Source organism: Molothrus aeneus, chromosome 10 (genome assembly GCF_037042795.1).
Source record: "Molothrus aeneus isolate 106 chromosome 10, BPBGC_Maene_1.0, whole genome shotgun sequence".
NCBI lineage: Eukaryota > Metazoa > Chordata > Aves > Passeriformes > Icteridae > Molothrus > Molothrus aeneus.
The window spans coordinates 14043676-14063502 of record NC_089655.1 but is presented as its reverse complement, the minus strand read 5'-3'; the positions used below and the strand labels follow the sequence as shown (position 1 = coordinate 14063502).

At 42.8% G+C, this 19827-nt stretch overlaps 1 protein-coding gene across 1 annotated transcript in view; it reads left to right on the top strand.

Moving 5' to 3' along the window:
- Positions 1–19827, top strand: part of LOC136560848 (IgGFc-binding protein-like) — a 93770-nt gene that overhangs the window by 828 nt on the left and 73115 nt on the right. The window lies entirely within an intron of this gene.

Sequence of the window (19827 nt, the reverse complement as noted above, 5' to 3'; positions counted from 1 at the left end):
GCACTATCCATTACATGTATTAGTGCATCCACTGGAAGAACTGTCTGTCTTTCTGCCCAGGGAGCATACAAATACATTGTTTTTGTCTTCTGTAGGGCATTTAGATGCCACGGATGCAAACTGCTTGGATATGTAATATCCTCTCAAGATTCTTGGCAGGAAACAAAGCTTTCAGATCAGTCTCAGACTATGGTAAAATGTGTCTACCAAAATCAGACATAAGCATTTGGATAAATAATTGGATAATAAATAAATAAAGCTCAGCGTGAAGAGGTCACAGGAGGATGTGAAGAGGTTACAGGCCGGTTTGCCTGATACATTGTAAATATAGATGCCAGTCTTTAAACCTGAGTTTAGGGATGTTGCCTAGCTCCTCTGAACCATTACCTTGATCTGAAGTGGAAGTTCAGCAGAAGGGTAGGTTTGGACCCTGTAACAGAAACCACAGACCATTCAAGCAGAACACCTGGTGCCTCTGGCTTTGTCCTGTAGCCACTGATACTGTTTCGGGCACTGATATGCTCATTATCTAAGAAATGATGTCCCAGAGGTACAGGCAGGAGTGAGTGTGTGTGTGTGCACATGCCCTCTGCTGGGTACACGGGCCCTGTTGTGCTCAGACACTGCTCACAGCCGACTGACACTGACTTCGTTCACCATCGGAGCCTCGGTGATCAGCTGCCTTGTCACATGAACCTCTGACTAGCACCTTGTCTGACTTTGACCAACCACCTCTCCTTTTTCTCCGTCCCCAGCAAAGCCTACAGAAAAACAAAAAAACAATTAACTGATGGCAGCAGCACCATGCAGGATCTGACTTGCAGAAGAGCAATCAGCAGTGTGCAGTGTGGGTGGCCTGCCCCGAGGGATTAGTTCTGCTAGCCCGGCTCAGCCCATGTCCTCCACTCTAGGCTGCTGTGTGGTCACTGCCTGGCTGAGCTCTCTTGCCTCCTGCCCGGGTTTGAGAGCCCTGGTGCTGTTTCCCTGCAGTGTTTCTTGCCGGGGTGACAATCTCATACAGGCGGACAGCTCCCTCTGGTGATAATGCTGCTCCCACAGAAGTCACAGTAGCTCCTGAACCCCAAGCCACTTCAAGACCTGCTCTGTCCGTCTCTGAACGCCTCTAAGTCTCCTGTGTGCCCGTCATAACCATTTCTAGTTGTGTGGGTCTCGTTGTTTCCCTTTCACGTGGTGCAAACCTCCAGCAGCTCTGCCACATGCATCACGGGCGCCACTTGGGCAAAGCAGACAGATCTTTCTATACCACTTACAGTTTTCATCCCCAATCCTCTTGCCTTATCTTTTTCAAGCTGATGATCTCCACAAGTCTTCATGGACCAGATAACTTTCTTTCCTAACCATATCCTATTTGCTGCATCATATTTCAATACTAGAAGTTCCAGTCGTTTCTTTATGAGCATTTTGTCTCTGATTCTGTCTTTCAGTGGACCTCCAAATGGTCCCATCAACTCTCCACCCACATCAACCATAGACTTACATTATCATTTTCCTCCCTCTTCATTTAACAGTTCTAAATCCCATTCAGTGACAACTTCATAGCTAGCTTTCATTGCCTGAATTCACTAAGCACCTGTGGAAAACATGAAGTACTTCAGAAACAGCTAACACCAGAAGCAATGGTGATTTCAGTTTGTCTTTTTTAAGACAGTTTGTCTTTTTTGTCTTTTTGACACCTCTGCTTGAAGTTATAGTCACCTTCATACTTAGAGAAAATTTCCATTATATCAGGCTCATAGCTGCTCCATGCTTCTTGTTCATCTGAATTTGTTTTATTCTTGGTACCATGCATTATTCAGAAATTGCTCAGATCCAAAAACTTGCTTCATTCAGTGTCTGAGCTCAAACCAAGACTGCTCACCAAGAGCAGCATTCAAGCAAGCAGCTTTAATTCTGTTCAAAAGTCTCTGACAGGTACTGCACCTCACCTCAGTGCTAAGATAAATTTTGCTTCATGAAAAGCAGTTGTACTTGTAAAAGATCCTTCTTACCACCTTCTCTAGAAACCTTTGAATGGGCTTGGATTCCTCAGTGGCAAGTGGGATCTGCCTCACCATCATGTGCTTGTTAATACCCTTGAAACTGCATCAGTTTGCAATTTTACCTCATCACATCAGTATAATTTAAGATCTCTGAATAAATACACAGTTAATTCAAGTCTTACGTAAATCAAGCACTGGGGATTACTTGAGCAAATAAATGAGAATGAGATTGCAAATAGTGTTGGCCCAGAGTTTTCCACCAAATCTTTTTTCTTTCTTTCTGAAATTGAACTCTTTGTGGAAAAAATGCAGCATCCTCAAAGCTCCTCTTGTGAGCATTATCTGGGATCTTGAAGGAACCTATAGCCTCTACTGTGCTGGCCCCAAGACTTGCTAATGAGTACATTCACCTTATTCAGGGTAGGGATTGACAACCTGGATTACTAAACCGCTTCTCACCTGCACTAGGATCTGTGCTCTCCCTCTCACATTCACCCTTCCTTTCTCCCATGTGTTCTCTCTTTCCTTCAAACAGCCTTCCTCTTTTCCTCCTTCAAAAAAGACTTCCTCTTCCTTTTTTCTGGCAGAGCAGATACCCTCTTTCCTGTGCCAATCCCAGCATTCAGAAATACAACATGCCACAGAGAAATGATGTGAAAGAGAAGAAATAACTATTCTCGCTTCTGTAGCATGACCTGGGACCTCAAAAAGCTTTTCACACTTGAATAGGCTGTCTCAAAAAACTGCTGGATAGCAAGTGAGTATTAATACCATCATCCTAAGACTGACAAAACAGTATTGCAGTAGCTATGAAGAGCAATTGGCCCAGGGTACCAAGGGAAAAAGACCAGGCAACTCACAGCCTGATGCTCAGTGCATTTCATTTAGGTGCTGTAAACTGTAGAGGGAATTAATTGGAACAAGATCCAGAAATAAGATGGAGCCTGAGATACATCATAGAATATTTCACTGCAGTTGGTAATTAGAGCATGATGAAAAATGAGCTAAATTCATCCCTCATTTCATGGAAATTGTACCCAGTTTTTAAAATTTCAAAGTAGACTCCAGAAAGACCTCTCTTTTCTGTACTTAGCACTGCAGCAGCTGTAGCTCAAAGCTTCATGTGGCATGGGACTTCACCAGGAACAAAATTGCTGACTGGAAGTGCTCTATTTTCTCCATCTGGTGGCTGCAATTTCTGCTTTGTATTATTACAGTGCCTTCTAAGCTGTTCAAGAGTCCTTTGTGCCTTGTGCTGCACAAACCTGGTCCTGGCCTATAGAGCAGGCTGTCTGTGCAGATAAGAAGAGTGACAGAGCAGGGAATTGAGCTGCTCACATGGAGAGAGTCACTCAGTGGCAGACCAAGGATCCTGCTGTGCCATCTTCCTCCCTCTCCTTCACTGGCTTTGCACTCAGCTGTGCTCTTCCTATTGATAGCTGGATCCTGGCCAAGATTTCTCCCTTTTCTTCTGCCTGTACACTTTGTGGGACCTCAATTCCCAGGTCTGCACCAGTCCCAGTAGGAAGGAGCCCACAGAAGCACCAAACCTGGTTTCACATAATTCAGGACCTCACTTTCATTGAGTTGGTGATATCCTAGTGTACTGCAGCTGCTTCACCACTCTTCAGATCTTTCCCTCCATAGCAGTCCCTTGTCTGGTTCTGTAGCAAAGCATTTTTGGGACTCCTGGACAAAACTGGAATGTCACAGAATACTATGATGTAACCAAAGCACTCCTTGTGCTTCTTTGTGCCAGGTCCTCCTTTCTGATGCCAGAAACTTTGTCTGTATTTCATATACCTCAAAAACATCTTCAAAACAGCACTTACAGGTAGCAGTCTTCAGGCTCCACAAGGCTGGGATCTGCAAAAGCTGGGTTTAGTGCAGACTCAGGGCACACATGGTCTTTCAGATGAAGTCTGGACTAAGGACGTTTCCCTGGCTCTGCTTTTCAAGTTACATGCTTCAAAGGGGCAAGAGTTTGAGGAGCTGCAGTCACAGAGCCCCATCACAGCACTTCCAGACTCTGGAGATCTGGAACTAGCAAGGAATTGGGCTCCTGTTTTGTATTCACCAGTTCCTCTTGATTTGCCCCATTTTTAGGGTAAAATCAGCTCATAACTATATCATCCTAATAACTAATGTCATGAACTCCATTAGTTTCACCACCTGGAGCTGTCTCCACATGGGACATATGGGGTCACAACTATTAAATTTGCCAGCCAAACTTGTATGGATTATACTCAGCTGTGTCCCTCTTCAAACACCTAGTGTGCCCCAGGCGTCTCCCAGAGACAATGACAGGCTCTTCTTCCTCCTTATTCCCCCTCCATGAACCACAAATTTTGTGTCTGGAGCTAAAAAATCTGCATGATTTACGTGCACAATCTCAATATGCCAAGGATTATGTCAGGCCAATAGCATCCAGCACACACCACAATCTTCATACAGTTTTAAAAAGGTGTGTTGCTTCCTTGACAGACTTAAAATTCTTCTCCAGATTTAAAAAAAAAAAAAAGCCTTCCCCTCTGAAGAGTTGTGATCTGCATCCTGTCAGTAGAACACAGCATTGAGCCATCTGCATGGCAGCAGAGCTGTGCTCGTTAAAATTTTTTGAAACAATAGCATTGCATCTGTCATAGCCAGCCTCAAAGTACACATACTCAGGATGCCTGAAACGTCTTCTAAAAGAAGAGAAGATGCTTTTAAGTAAGGCTCTAAGAAGCAAACTCCTGATTCTCAACCAGCTTCAGACAACTATTCAAAGTCCCCAGGTGGATCATTTACTATTCTTGCCTCAGTGTCTTCTTTTTTTTTTCCTTTTATTTTGGTGAAAATATACTAGTGATGTGTTAATCTCATTATTGTAAAGTGTCATTAGATTGTAGCAAGGCACCTTTGAAGTTGATCTGAAGAACTTCATAGTCTCTAAGTGGGCTGGCTCAGGACCTCTGTAAGCAATGTTTGCATAGATTTCTGCTGCTCATTTCCTGGATTTATGTTAATTTCTGTCATTAGATTTATTTTGAAATTGGGATTTTCTCAAGCAGTAAAATTTGTATTCATATCTGAGCAGTGCTTTGCATTACAGTGCTGCACTGGAGCTAATGCTTTGGTACAGGGATATTACCAGAACATTAAATCCCTCATCCATGTGCAAATTTCTCCTACATGGAGAGGATACAGATTTGGTGTTTGGGTTTGGTTCCATACGTAATAAATAAATTTTGTTGGGGCATTTTGGGGAACACAAACATTATGACATGCTCCCTTACACATCTATATGCATTATGTATAGCTTGTCTACTCACTGCTGTTGTTCATTTGCAGCTAATTGCTTGTATTACAATAATAGCAAAACCCACAAATTACAATCAGGGCCCTATTGTACTGGAAACCAGATATAAATACAATGAAGAAGTGGTCATTAGCACTTCTGTTTCATTTTCTTGTGTGCTCAGAGACCTCACTCAGTGACTCTTCCCATCCAGGAGCTCAGAAACGTTCCCAGTGGGTCTGTGCTTGCAGTGATGTACAGACCCACCAGACCCAATCACACCATTTCTCGAGCCACCCCTCTGCTCACAAGATGACTACCAGCAGCACTTTAAATTTCACTTCATATTCTACGGCTCTTGAGCAGATTTCAACACAGTACTTTACATGTAAATTCAGTAAAATAGCACCTGGGATGTAGACATACCTGCTACCTCTTTGGAGCCTTGTAATGTACCAGTCTCAGCAGCATTTCCTACTTCAAATCCCACATTGAGTTCACTGGTGGCTTAGCTCTCCAGGCCATTGTGTAGTGACCACAGCTGTAAAATGGCTGTAGCTGTAAAAGATGGATATTTCTCCAAGTTTGAAAACAAGAAACACTCCAACACCCAGACTCTTTCCTATGAAGAACACACTTCTTACTAGTGATCATAAGGGTGTTGGGAAAATAGAGGTCTGCAGGAAATGTTACAATTCCCTGTGGCAGCATCTACACAAAGAGGAAACCCTCCCTTGGTCACATGTTTAAAGCCAAAAGTCCCTTTCTTCTGCCTTTCCCAACATCATGCTTCCTGTTAGAATATCCCAATCTGTAAATGATTGTCAAACCACACTGATATATCAATTTCCTTTTGATTAGCATGAAGATTTACTAGTTTTCTTCATCTCTTTCTATAAAAATACATTAACATAAAATGAAATTCAGGAAGCCTGAGCTCTGTACTGTATTTAACTGCCCTGTTTCACTAAAAAAATCTCTCTGCATCTGGCCACTGCTGGCAGATTTTTAAGAGCTCATTTTTTGTACCATTGAGAAGCTGCTTTCAGCACAGCTTTGGCTGATGTATGGGTTCATATCTGAGAAAGGGAAAATCTGAGATGGATAAACAAAAAGCAGGAACAATCTATAATAACAACAAAAAAAAATTCTCCTGTAATTCTTGTGACAGCCTGAAAATGTGTTAGATAAAACATTTTAGAGATCTATAATAATGAGTAGGAGTTTGTGTCCTGAACACAGGACTTGTCTGTCTGCCAAGACAGACAATTGCAAATGAAAAAAAATGAAAGAATGGGAGGGGAGGAAAGGAAGGAAAGGAAGGAAAGATAAGGAAAATCAAGGTAATTGTGCTTTTCATGAAAGGTATTAGAGAGCCAGGACTTGGTCAGAACTGCAACACACATGAATGGTTTTTCTAGCTTTAGTTCAACTTATAAATCTAATAACTAACATAATCCATCTTCCACTTCCAGTACTGAGCATGCTGTTTTCTGCTTTCTGGAATGGTCTGTATTTACTCTTAAGTACTTTGTGTTAGCAGCTGGCATGTGAATATCTGCAATATAAGTGGATTCCTGGAAAATGAAAAGCACCTTTTAGTCTGAGATTAGCAAACACCTTTTGTCATATGGATTTTAAATGCACAGGTATGCAATGTTGGGACAGCTTTGTAACATTTTCCTAATGTCATTTCTCTCAAAAAGCCCCTCAGTATCATTCAGTGCTAGAATCCCTCTGTGATTCCTGTGTGAAAGCTTGGCATGCTGTCACCTGGAAAGTCACCTAAAGTCATTGTGTTTCCTCTTCTATCCTCACCTCTTTTGCAGAAACAAGCCAATTCTGAAGTTGCTGTTGACATCCTTCTTCCATTTTCCCCGCTGGGCACTTTTAAGGGGCAATTGAGGATAGATGCCTAGACTTTTTCTGTGACTTCTCTCGTTCCCAGATCTGCAAGCCCTTGCATGTGGCAGCCTTAGCTTAAACCCAGGGTAACTCTGGCAGCACACTTTGGAGTCAGGCACCGTTCAGCATATTCCTCATCAGGTGGTAAAGTAAAAAAATCTGTTGAAAAGCACACAACTACACTCAGCAAGGTCTTTTCCTTCAAGGTCATAGAAGAAAAGAGAAAAAGCAGTTAGCATAAACCAAAAGAGGAACAGAAATGCCCATCAGAAATGGAAAACTCTCAAAGCAGATACCGTGTAGCTCTTACTGCTGACCAGGGGAATAGAAGAGGAGCTTGGTATCACTCCCAAATACACAAAGCACCTGACAGTGCCCCACCACACTGCCATTGCAAGCATTTCTCAGATGCTTAAGCATGTTAACAGTGAGACCAGATCTGTGTAGCAAATCACTGTACAACTAAGACAGTTTTCCCTAATGTTGTCATCTTCTTGCAGGGGTTCCATACTGTTGTCTCCTTATCGCAAAAGTTTAATACCTCCTTGGTGTTTCTCATGGGCATCTCCTCAGAGCACTGACTCTTTCTTCCCCACAAAGCAGCCAACTAACACCCATTTCCTACTCCATGAGCCACCTCACTCTTTTATAGCATCTTCTTCACATTGGTTACAGCTGTGGTCTGTTAAAGTCAGGCCTGTTCTAATCTTTGATAATTGGCCCAGCTGCAACTCCTTAGGGGTAAGATTACTTTCTACTTTTCTATCTTTATTTCCTTATATTCTATCCTCCTACACCCTAATTCCCTTGATATCTGTGAGGTGGAAGTGAGGGTGCAGAGCAGGGTTCAGGAGTCCTTTTCTGTCAATGCAACAAGTACTAGGGGAGGAAGAAACATGTACAGCACAGTCTGCTCAGGAGGGGTTGCAGCTGAAAAACCTGGCTGCTGCTCAGCTGAAGGATGTAAACAAGGAACTGATCAATTATTGCTATATTACCCATGCAAACGTGGATCCTTGCATACAAGCTTCCAGGCTATGATCAAATTCCACTGTCAACTTACTGTGTTAATTTAGGGACCTGTAATCCAAAGTAAAGCTCTTTGCATCTCCCCAAAGCAGCAGAGTTTAGGTGGGAACAAGGGTCTGCCAACAGTAACTCTATCCAGGATGAAAACTTTTGCTTTTTTCTGCCTTCCTTGGCTATGTGATGCATTTTCACAGGGTTACAAAGATGGTGTCCTGTAACTGCATGCAGTCCTTTTTCCCAGAAACCAGATCTCTGATCTCTGCTGTCATTTTTGCCCTTCTTACTCTAATGAGTGTGCATTATAAACAAAGGTGAACAGCATAATAGAACCTCCTGGAAATATTTGTAAATAAAAGGCTTTTAGAAACCTTTTATAGGGAAGCCCTATAGACATTAATAGATAGTGAACACTTTTCTAGAGGCATTGTTATTCCACTAGTCTATACAATTCAATAGCGAATTATATTCTTGCTATCAAATCCCAAAGGATGATTCAGAAAACCATTACAAAGGATCTAATTCTCTGTAATTTTCTGCAGTAATTAAGATAAAAGCCTTTCAGGGTCTTCTCTATTACAGTGCATGGAACTTTTCCACAGGAAAACAAATGATCAGTCTAAATTCCCCCTGGTTACTTAAGCAAAGTAAAGCCAGTAAATAATGAAGGTTTATTAAGATAAAATTTCCTTGCATTTCTGTGGGAAATTCAGTTAATTTCAGGAGACAATGAGGGCCAAGGATTATGCTCCCTGTATGTGATTTTATAACAGGACATCAAACTCCACCTTCTGCTAGAGTCAAAGAGTTTCAGTGATTTTGCCGCCTGTTCCATTTGGGCTGGCAGGGAAGGCGTGCTCTATGGAGGCATTGCACACACAGCAGCAGGTGCCATTCCAATAACACAGGGAGGCTCAGTGGAGCAGTGAGCTCAGGGCTCAGAACCCTGGCACATCTGGCACACACTGAGTGCTAATTGAAACACCACTCATGTTTTCCCCTCGTGCTTGGAAAGCTATCTGAGGACAGAGACAGTGTATCTAGGATGTAGTAGTACTGAGTTCCTGTGAAACCCATGTGGTTTTTTAGCCCTTGTCTCCAAATTTGCTGCCCCAGGAGAGGCACTAATGACCTCTGCAGGGAGCTCAATGCAGAGCCTTAGGAAGAGGTCACACATAGAAGAGAAGAATGAGACATAAAAGCCATGGTGACATATCGTAGAGCTTAAAGGCAAATATCACTCCACTGCTATGCTTTGTTGGAGCTCCCTTTGTGAGGCTGTGACCTATACTTTGGACTACATATAGCTGAGGTCAGACCTCTGTGAAATCCTGACCTTGATGACAACAATAAGAGCCTTTTCACTGACTTTTCTGGGTTTCTGGTGTGAGAGATTTGTCCATAACTCTATCATAAGTGTGGTCCAGGAAGTGCCCTCTCTGCCCATCCCAATGGCTTTTCCTCCAGCCTCCTCCACTCCACCCTTCTCCTCCACCACACTTTGAGGCTGACAGTGAACAGTCCACAGTAAAATGACTACAATAATAGCTTCTACTGTGTGGCATTTCTCATTCCCAGATCCTTTCAGAGCCAAGTGCTTTAATATCACTGGCCTTTTACATGCAGCTTATAGCCAGTTCTTCCTTGGAGAAGCCAGAGCCAAAGCTGGTTATAGAATATAGCACTTTGAATTTAGTTGTCTTCACTAAGTCTTGTACCTGTATCTTTCCCTATCTCATGACCTGCCTCCCGGACACAGCGGAGGAAATCTATTCCTGTAAAAGGAAGCTATTCCTATTTCCAGGAATGATGGCAGGCCCCAGCTGATTATACAAAAAGGTCATTAGGGGCTAGTAGGTCTGTGAGAACTCATCCCTTACCTTAGCAAAGGATGAAAGCCTGCAGAAAATAGCTTATCAAAGATGTTCATCACCTCTCCTTCCCAGTGGGCATTTGGAGGTGTTGGATACACTCATCAGTTACAGGACTTCCTGCTGGAATTGCTGCATCAATTAGCCACATGAAAATTGTCATCCTGCTCTCTCCACTTCAAACAGATCTTTCCTTTCAGTATGTGGTGCTCTCTTCATCTTTATTCCAGAGTTATTCATTTCATCTGGTGGCACTTTGCAAAATTTCCTGACCTTGATGCTTATTTTGCCTCCATGCACCGAAGTGTGACTTTGATTACGTCACTGTCCCAACCACTCTAAATCCTAGCCACTTATCAGTAAACTTAAACTAAGTCACAATAGGTTCAGAAACAAATGACTTAGAAGATAAATCTTCACTCCAACACAGACCCCTTCCAATGTGGAGTGTCTGAGCTTATCAGTGGGCATTACAGAAGAAGAGGGCATTACAGAAGAAGCCTGTCAGCAGTGTGAGCTGGTGAATGATCTTTCACTGATGGCCGAGCTTAAGGAGGAAGTAGAAAGACCAAGGAGTGTTAGGGAAAGTGAAAGGGAAATAGATTGGTGGGGTTCTGCCCTTCCATCCTTGAGGGAGGCCCACCAGGAGTCAGAGGACTCCCATGCCAGGCAGTAGGAGGACATCTGGTGGATGAAAGGGAGTGGAAATGGGTCCCTATTCAGGGAGGTGGTAAAAATTCCTCCCAATCCCCATCACCTACCCAGGTGCCACTTCAGAATAGGTATGAGGCCCTGGATCTAGAGGGTCAGACAGATGACATAGAAGAAAATGATCTGCCCAGTGAGCCTCTCAGTTACACTTCATCTGTCAGATGGATCACCACCTCTAATAGTAAAAAGAAAAGAAGGGCTGTCATAGTGGGTGACTCCCTTCTGAAGGGAACAGAGGGCCCCTCAGATGCTGGGTTCAAAACTGGCTGGCTCCAGAGTTCTCAGGGGACTTGTTTTATCTGGCTGTACAGATACCCATTCAGCTGTAGCCAAACCATAATAAATAATTTCCTGCTATTTTTACAGACAGGTGTCTTGTTCCTATGTGACAGTGAATCCCCACATTTTCAAAAGCCTTCTGCCCATAAGTGATGTTTGCCTTAGTGTACAGTGGAAACATAAAAGGGTTCTTCAATGTACAGTACTCTTCAATGAGATTTTTGCTGCACACATCTTTTATCAGCCCCTTTACATGAATGAATTTTATACAAACAAAATAGTTTCAAGATTCTGAACTGAAAAGCACTGTGTAGGTGCCTAGGGTTATTTTCAATTAACAATATCTAATTCCAAGCACACCATGAATCACATTTTTCTTCTCTCTTTAGAGCCAACATGTTAATCCTTTGAAACAAAAATGGCTGCATTTTAATGAGAGTTTAAAGGGGTGAAAGTTCTGCTCTAGTACACTGAGCATAATAGAATATTTTCATGATGTATATCTTCCATCCACTCACTTTAATTTTCAGAATAATATCTGGAGAGCAGCCTGTTTTATCTCTGGGCTCTCCTAATTCACTCCACTTAGCTTTCACTGTGTGTATTACAGTTAATTTGAAGTTGATATTTGCTTTTCCTTATGGGCACGAGGTTACAATAACACCAAAAAAATTACAGTGTTGTCCTCTCCAGGTTGGCTTGCACAATGTATCTCAGAGAAGTATTAATTATTATGGTGGTTTTACACTCTTTTTCCTGGAATTAGAACATTAGAATTCCTTCTTGGATTAAGTCCTGAGCTGAAGACATGCATATTAGCACAAGAAAGCCTTCCAGTGTCTGGCACAGACCCCATGTGGGTCTGCAGTGGGCTGGCTCATGTCTGTCCTTTAGTGATGGTGAAGCACTGTAAAGCAGCAGGCAAGACCACCAGTAAGGGTAGGAGAGAAGTTGGAAGTTAAGAAGGAAATTTCCTATCCCATTCATGCGAGGCCAATACCTTGTCCACAACTCCTCTCTAGTGTGATTTTGTGGCTTTCATAACCTGGTTCTCTGTTGCTTTAGCCAGCATTCAAGCCAGGAATGTGGGGGAAAATGAGGTGTCCAAAAATTCCTCTGTGTGCTGTTTTCCCCCTTTGTGCTCACCTCTGGAGCTGAGAAGTCCAGGTAGCTGTTTATGTTGCAGATGGTGAGGGGTGGAAATGCCCATGCAGAAGGTTTTTCCAAAGATTTATTTCTTATCCCCAGAGCTCTGAGCTGAAGTAGGTGAAGCAGGTGGATGACACTAGACACTGGCTGTGAGCCCAGTGTGATCAATTCACTGCAGAGGTTTGTGTTTCCCACTGATGTATAGACAGCTACAATCTGACTTCAAACAGCATTTTGAGCTGGGTAAAACTGGCTTCTTCATTTTGTGGGTAAAAGGAGATTTGAGGAAGCCTGTATAACATAACTTCAAGCCTTGAAGAAAAAGCCTACCTTTAGGCAGAAAGTCAAACTGCATGAATTGGGCGTCTCACAACTTCCTTTGATTACTCTGATCAGGGCACGTAAACAACATGCTTCTAGAGGAGAAGAAAATAAAGACTTAAAGTAGGAAGATAAAAGGCTCTAACAGCTGCTCAGGAATGAGTAAAATAGACACAAAAAACCAGCAAAATATTATGGGTAAAACTATAACAAACCATCCTTTTGGTCAACCCAGCCCAGGTACTGAGCTGCCACCCACTGCAGTGCTTGTGAGGCAAGCAGAGGTGGGCAGATCCATAGTTCAGAGGTGCTGTGGAACTGGACAGACAGCTGGCTCACCATGTTTTGGCTACAATGCACAGTGGCTGCTGTCTCTACCTATCCATGCTCTCTGCAGGTAATTTAGCTCCTGACTCCTCAAGGTATCCTTTCTCAGTTCTGTTCAGTTACTGTCAATGAACTGTGACTTTTCAGTTTGCTTTTTAAGGATACGTACTCAACTTCCTGCAGGAAATGTGTAATAGAAGCTGTGCCTGCAGCATGCCGGGAACCTGACACCGTAGACTGTGTATGAAAGGCAAAAGGTTGGTCAGTCAATCAGTCAGCTTCTGTCCATCTCTAACACCAGCACATTTTACTGTAAAATTTGGAAAGCTGTCACCAGCTCTCCCCATATAGACCCCTACAGTGAAAATGTCATGGGTAAGATAAATTTCATTTTCTTGCTGGCAGATTTCCCTAACTACACCAATTTACCTTTTCTAACCAGACTACAATATGTCAGGACATTCCATGCAGTGTGGCTTCCTCAAGCAGATCGATGAGCCTGCAAGAGTAAAGAAGTTTTAAAGTTGTTTTTCTGTCTGCTTGAGGGTCCGTCATCCCAGAAAGGAACAGTATACAATTTTGTGTGTGCCAACCCTTGCAGATGCAAGAATTTTTACCTGCCTGGTTACCAAAATTAGGGGTAGGATGAACTGTAGCTATAATTATGACGTAGACAATGGCAACACAAGAGCATCTGCCAGTCTTATTCCTACCCAGGAGCCATCAGATATTCTGTAGTTATATGTGATGTGTGAGCATGGGATAAGTGGACATATCCTCCATTAACAGTCTGCTGAAATTTTTAGCCCATTTTTGATTATAGATGAATTTATAGCCTCTTGCGTTACAAATAAAACCATAAAATCACATCCCTTCTTCCACTAGATTTACAGATGGGCACAGTTCTCTCCTGGACTGGTTCATGGCAGTATCTGCTTCGCTGCCAGGTCTGTACCTCTGCAATTTCCTTCCTCTGCCACATCCACTTACCCTGGCTGCAGTCTCTCCAGATGTGACTGATGTCACTTGTGTCCAAATGAACTCAAGACAGGAGAGAAGCAGTAGACAGAAAAGTACAATGTATTTGTATGCTTATTTGTAATGGTGGCTGGATTCTTATGGCTCATTTAGACAAAAGAAAAAGAAAATTAATTTGCTAATGGAAATTAACTCTATAGGCATAACAGAGAGCTTGCAAGACCTGATCCTTTTACCACTGAGGGATTTCAGATGCAATTTTCATTGATTTCAATAAAATTTCCCTGGTATTAGTAAGGAAGATCAGGCCTCACTTTCAGCATGCTGTTTAAAATATACATGAGAATTCTCCTCTCCATTGTGGCAGAACAAAAGCCATTCTCACAGCTCTAGCTGGAGAGGCTTTGGGCCAAAATGCATGTTAGCATGTTACCTCAACTGACTGATTTTCTTTGCTGCACTGATGAGCAAACTAGGAGTCATCAACTTCAGCACATCACAGGAATCAGAGCACCTGTCCCTTTGCACTCTGTGCTCTGCAGGAGATGAAATAAAAAGCAAGTAGATCTGTGAAGCAGAGCAGCAAAGTGAGCACTGAAACAGCCTTGCAACACCCTTGGCCTGGCCTGGCCTGGCCTGGCCTGACCTGACCACTCCCTCTTGACCCAGATTTACACCTCTGCCAGTTCAGGTAATGAGCATCAGTTCAGAGCTTCTACTCTCTCCTAATCAACATCTTCACTAACAGCAGAGACAGCTTGCTCTTAATAACCAGGCAGGAGATTTTATTACTTTGATGGAGTGAAAGAGCAACTGGAAGGAGGGCAAGAGTCCAGAGCACCACTTCCAGACTGTGTTTCAGCATATTAAGTGTTTAACAGCCATACTGGTTCCCATAGTCCACCAGTACTGCTGCTCATTCCATTCACTTGCTGCAATGAACTCCCTTGGCCCTACAAGGGTCTGAGACTGCTTACTGAGCCAGGAGTGAATATATAGTTGCATTCTTTAGCCATTTTCTTCTCCCAAAAGCCAGATCAGTTCCCTATTCTTGTTCTTAGCATGAGCCTCAGGAAGAGTTGCACTGATATAATTAAGAGGGTAGGTGGGGTGAGACATAGGCCATGAGTATTCCCTAGATCGCTGACTTTGAACAGAACATAAAACCCTGCCCCATAATGAAATCTCAAAGGGAAAAATTCACCTGTACACAGAAGCCTCGCACAAGAGCAACATGCAGTTCTAAAAGTCTGATTTGTTCTTAAATATTGCTCATGTCAGAAATGTTTAGTTCTAGTTCACAAGAGCTGGTTATAAATTCAAACTTTACCATGTCAGATGCTGTGCCAAAAAACAAAACAAAACAAAACAAAACAAAACAAAACAAAAGTAGGATCTCTGCCTCAGAGAGCTCTCACAAAGGCATGAGTCTGTGAAGAAGCACAGAAACAAGACAGTACTGGCCAGCATGACAGATGGAGAGTTCTGCAACCACATTCACCCAGCATCACATTCCTGGTGTTGCAGGAAAGGGGACTTTCAAAAAAGTGAAAATCACAGGTTTATTTTCTTTTTCTGCTTTCATATGGAAGGTCCATAGAAAAATGACACTTGTATCATCTGTCCAGGCTCACTGGCATGCTTTCAGTGACTCTCAACGTTTCTGAACATTTTGTTGTGAAACTCAATTCATCAGGGACATGTTAGAAATTGTCATGCAGCCTCACCATATTTGAGTCTGATTACCCTTGACCAAGCTGGTTAACTTTGCAGATATTTTTCTCATCTCTTCTCACTGACAAGTACTGAAAAGTACAGAAACAGAGCCAGACTTTGTCCACAGACAGTGAAAACACACACATACACACAGAGTGAAAGCCCTAGGAAGTTTTCCAGAGCCACAAAAGACTAATATTCACCTTGCCATACTTTGGTCATTAAATGCTTCACTTATATTGTAGACCAGAAGTAACTGTTGAGATTATGAACGTTAATGATGTATTCATTCACAGGTCTATAACCCATAAATAAATACAACATTTCCTTATAGTACAGACAACAAACCTCATAGCCAAATTTCTGTTCCTACAGCAAACAAATTTGGATGGACAGTTTCCTGCTCCAAACAAAATGTGTATATTGGCATCTTGGAAACATGGCTGCAGTGTCACTGATGTCAATCAGCTAAAGCTCTCATGCTTCAGCCACATGCCTAAAGAAGGGTCTAGAAGTCTAACCAGAGACACTTGGAAAAGTTGCCAGTCAAAGTTAAGATGTGATTTAGGAAGAGCCACCCATACATTTTGGAGCTGATCCAACATGCGCTGAAGACCTCAAGGTAAATTAATTTATTGACTGCACTCTGCCATGGATGGACTCTCATGATGAAGAGACCAGGCTGGAGTAACAGAGTGTTATGTTTAACAGAAGGGGATACATAGGACTCCTGGAAATCACTGCAAACAGGATAACCTTGAGCAATGGAGCACTCATTTCCTTAAGCTTTGTGGCAAACATTTTCACAGGACTCTTTCCCTGCTCTGGATCTTTGCCCTTATTACGCCAGTGATCTAGTGTAAAACCTTAGGGCTTGCTGATCAGTGAATTTTGAATGGCAGACTGCAACACAGTAAGTTGCAGAGTGAAGATGGAAAAGCCATTCTTGATTCACTCAAGGAGGAAGTGCTAGTGACCCAAAACCAGAATGTTTCCTTCTGAGCAACCCTGAACCTTATTATGAAACCAAATCAAAAGATGCTCATATTTGGATATCTACTTAAATCACTGGAATTTCAAGAGGTGGAGCTCCCATGGACAGTCAAAGATTTATGGATTTGGGAAGGTACATGTCAGTACATTTTGGGTGACCAGAATGGCCTAGAATCAGACACAGGCTATGGAGAAGTGTGAATTCAGCACTGAATTGATATTTCAGTCCCTTGTCCATCAAGACAGCCCCTGCTTCTCTTTCTGACTGATTAGGCAATGAGGTGAAATGCTGGTATCAAGGGTAGCTGTTATTCACAGCTATATCTTGCATGTCTTTGCATTCAGAAGCAATTTTATTCATCTGTCAAGAGAAACAGGTCAAGATAAATTTCCAAGTTGTGTGGGAGGATGCAGCCATGAAGCTCACAGCAACAAGGCCCAGCACAGCAGCCCTGTGCTGACATAAGCAGATGGCAAATGGGGAGTTGTGAACTGGGAGCTGGCTGGATGGGAGCCCCACTTTCATCCCTGCACTGAGGTCTATAACAATCATGCTGCAACACTTGCTGCAGAAGGTTAATTTTGAGAATTTACCCTACAAGTCTGACCTAATGAGATGTAGAAGTTGCATGCAGCTTCTGCAGCTGCCTTGTCATTAGAGGTGCTCATTTCCTAGGTGGGCATGTGATTTCCCATTTCCTTGGGTTAGGAAAATAACATAATTATACTCTGAATTAAAATCTGCTCTGGTTTAGAGAGAAGCAGGGTCTGATGTGCATATTTTTGAATGGATGTCACATTGCCGTTGCACAGGAAACTATCAATTTCTCTTGTGTGTGAATTTTTATTTCAACGTCAAGAGTCACTTTCATTTTTAAAGTCCAGAATTAATCTTAGCACAAACTTTGAAAAAAAAAAATAAAGGCATCTCCAGTAGAAATTAATAGATAGGTGACCATCTATCTTCCTAAGTTCTGTTCAAGGAGTCAGACCAGTTGTACTGTTGACCACAGGAGCACAACTGTAATCTGTCAACAGATTTTCACTTTTGTGCAGGTTTTTTTTCCATTTAATTTTCATTTTATTTTCATTTCTTCATTTACTCACTTTGTACTTGACCGTAATTTTGCACTGTGGATGTCTCATATTTAAAACATAAATCTGTTATTTTGCTGTAAAACCATGCAGAACTCTTTTCTTTCTACAGCTCCCCCATTAAAATTTCACAGATGAGAAATTCAAGCATTAGACTCATGCAGACCTGAGCCATAAACAAACCCTCTAGATTGTAAAGGCCCTAACTTTCACAGACACTTTACTCAGAAAGGCTTTGGGCTTAAAATGCCCATAGTTGAGAAATGGAAATTAGATTGTAAGTTGCTGGTTGGAGATACGCCAGCTTCGTTCTGCTTTGCTTCCCTTCTGCTCAGCTAGAGGACCATTGACCCAGTGTGGCCTTGAATTTGGATTGAGAGCTCTCTTCAGTACTTCACTGTGTCCTGCTGTTCATGTGAAAGGGCACCATGTTTTAGGGATGTGTAGTAGTCCACAGCCCATGCAGAGGTTGAGGATAACCCACTTTTTAGGGACCAGATCTCATTTGAGATGGCAGGGGGAGCTCCACAACTCACACTCCCCTCCGCATTCTGCTTATGTCCCAGCCAAGCTGTTTTGTTCCCTACTCCCCCAGAGCAGCACTTGCTGCTTCTCCTATCTCCACAAAGCAGAGGATGTCCTCTTTTGCAGCAGCACCCCACACTCCTGCCCCAAATGCATGTGCAAGGATGTTCTGATTGCTTCCTTCATTAGGAAGGAATGAAAGTCTCCTTTCTGTGCCCTTGAAACAGTGAGTCCCTGCTGGCCTTACAGACTGCCAGGATACTGAGTGCCATCAGTCCTGCTCATTCTGTGGGTGACAGAGCTCTGCAGACATTCCCTCAGGCTGTCCTCTCCATGTTAATATGTTATCTGGACTTCTCCAGCTCTAAGTGGGTCATTTCCTCTCTCATTTGTCTCATCTCACAGAACCCTGGAGGTTTGCTCACATTTATTTTTGGCTCTGGTGGAACAGATTTGCCTGTTTCAGTTTGATTTACCTTTTCAGTTTGATTCACAGACATTTCTATTTCTCCTTCTTAGAGAGGCCAGTATTAAACCAACATGTTCTTACTGGTAGTACTTTTGTAATCAGCATTTTGCTCCTTACTCCCTGGGAAGCTGGAAACCCTGTCTCCATCAGTAACCTGTAAGTGGCTGGAAAGGTACCCAAACCGTGCAGACACCTGTGCTGTGAGGACAGCTCCCTGTGCAGCTCAGGTCTGGATTGTAGGCTCCTACAAAGCTAAAGCTGGAGGGTGGGTTTCAAGCATCAAAACAAAGCCAAGAGTTCACCTTCAGGTAGGGAGCAGACAGTGTGGCCAAGGGCTGTTTGCCTTGGCATAGAAGGAGTGCCTGGAGAGCCACTGAGGGCTGTTCCCCTGGGAGCAAAGGGTGGTACTGAGGCACACTCCACATAGCACAATTTGAGCTCTCCTGCAACTTGGTCAATCACAGACATTATCCCTCACCCCCCGAGATACATCTGGAGGATCCATGGGCTGGGCTGACAAGGATGCTACAAGTTCCTTTTACTGGTAAGGGGTAACACTGCTCCCACAGCTGGAAGGTAAAGCTCAGGTAGAAATACACAGCTGAATATTATTCCCCACATCCAGCTGTAACTTAAAGAGCAAGGGAGAGCTGCTCCCTCCCCCACCCCATGCTTCAGGACAGGGATTATGGTGTCTAAGGAACCATGAAGGAGAAACTCTCAACAGTATTTCTAGTCTTCTCTGCAGCCTATTCTTGCCTCTGTCTTGACAAGTGTAAATCATGTCTCAGTGTAAATATACCCCGTACATCTGTCACATCCAGGTGGCAATATTGGCTACGGTGTTTGTAAATCCACTGAGAATAATGTATTTGTGCTGTGGGATGACATCCCATAATGAGATTGTGATATTCCATAGCCCCAGATTTGCTCTTTGTGACAAAGATGGATTTCATGAACAGAAAGGCTGCCGGGAGATCCCCTAGACATAGGGGACATTCATGAGCTGGGGATCCTTCTAACCTACTCAGCCATAACTCAAATACAAGGGAGATGCTTTCTCTTGCTTTTGAAACCAACAAATAAACACCATTAGCTGCATATGTGGCCATATATTTGCATTCAAAACATGACAAAACACATAATAACTAAATGTAAAAAAACATTGTCAAGAACTGCATA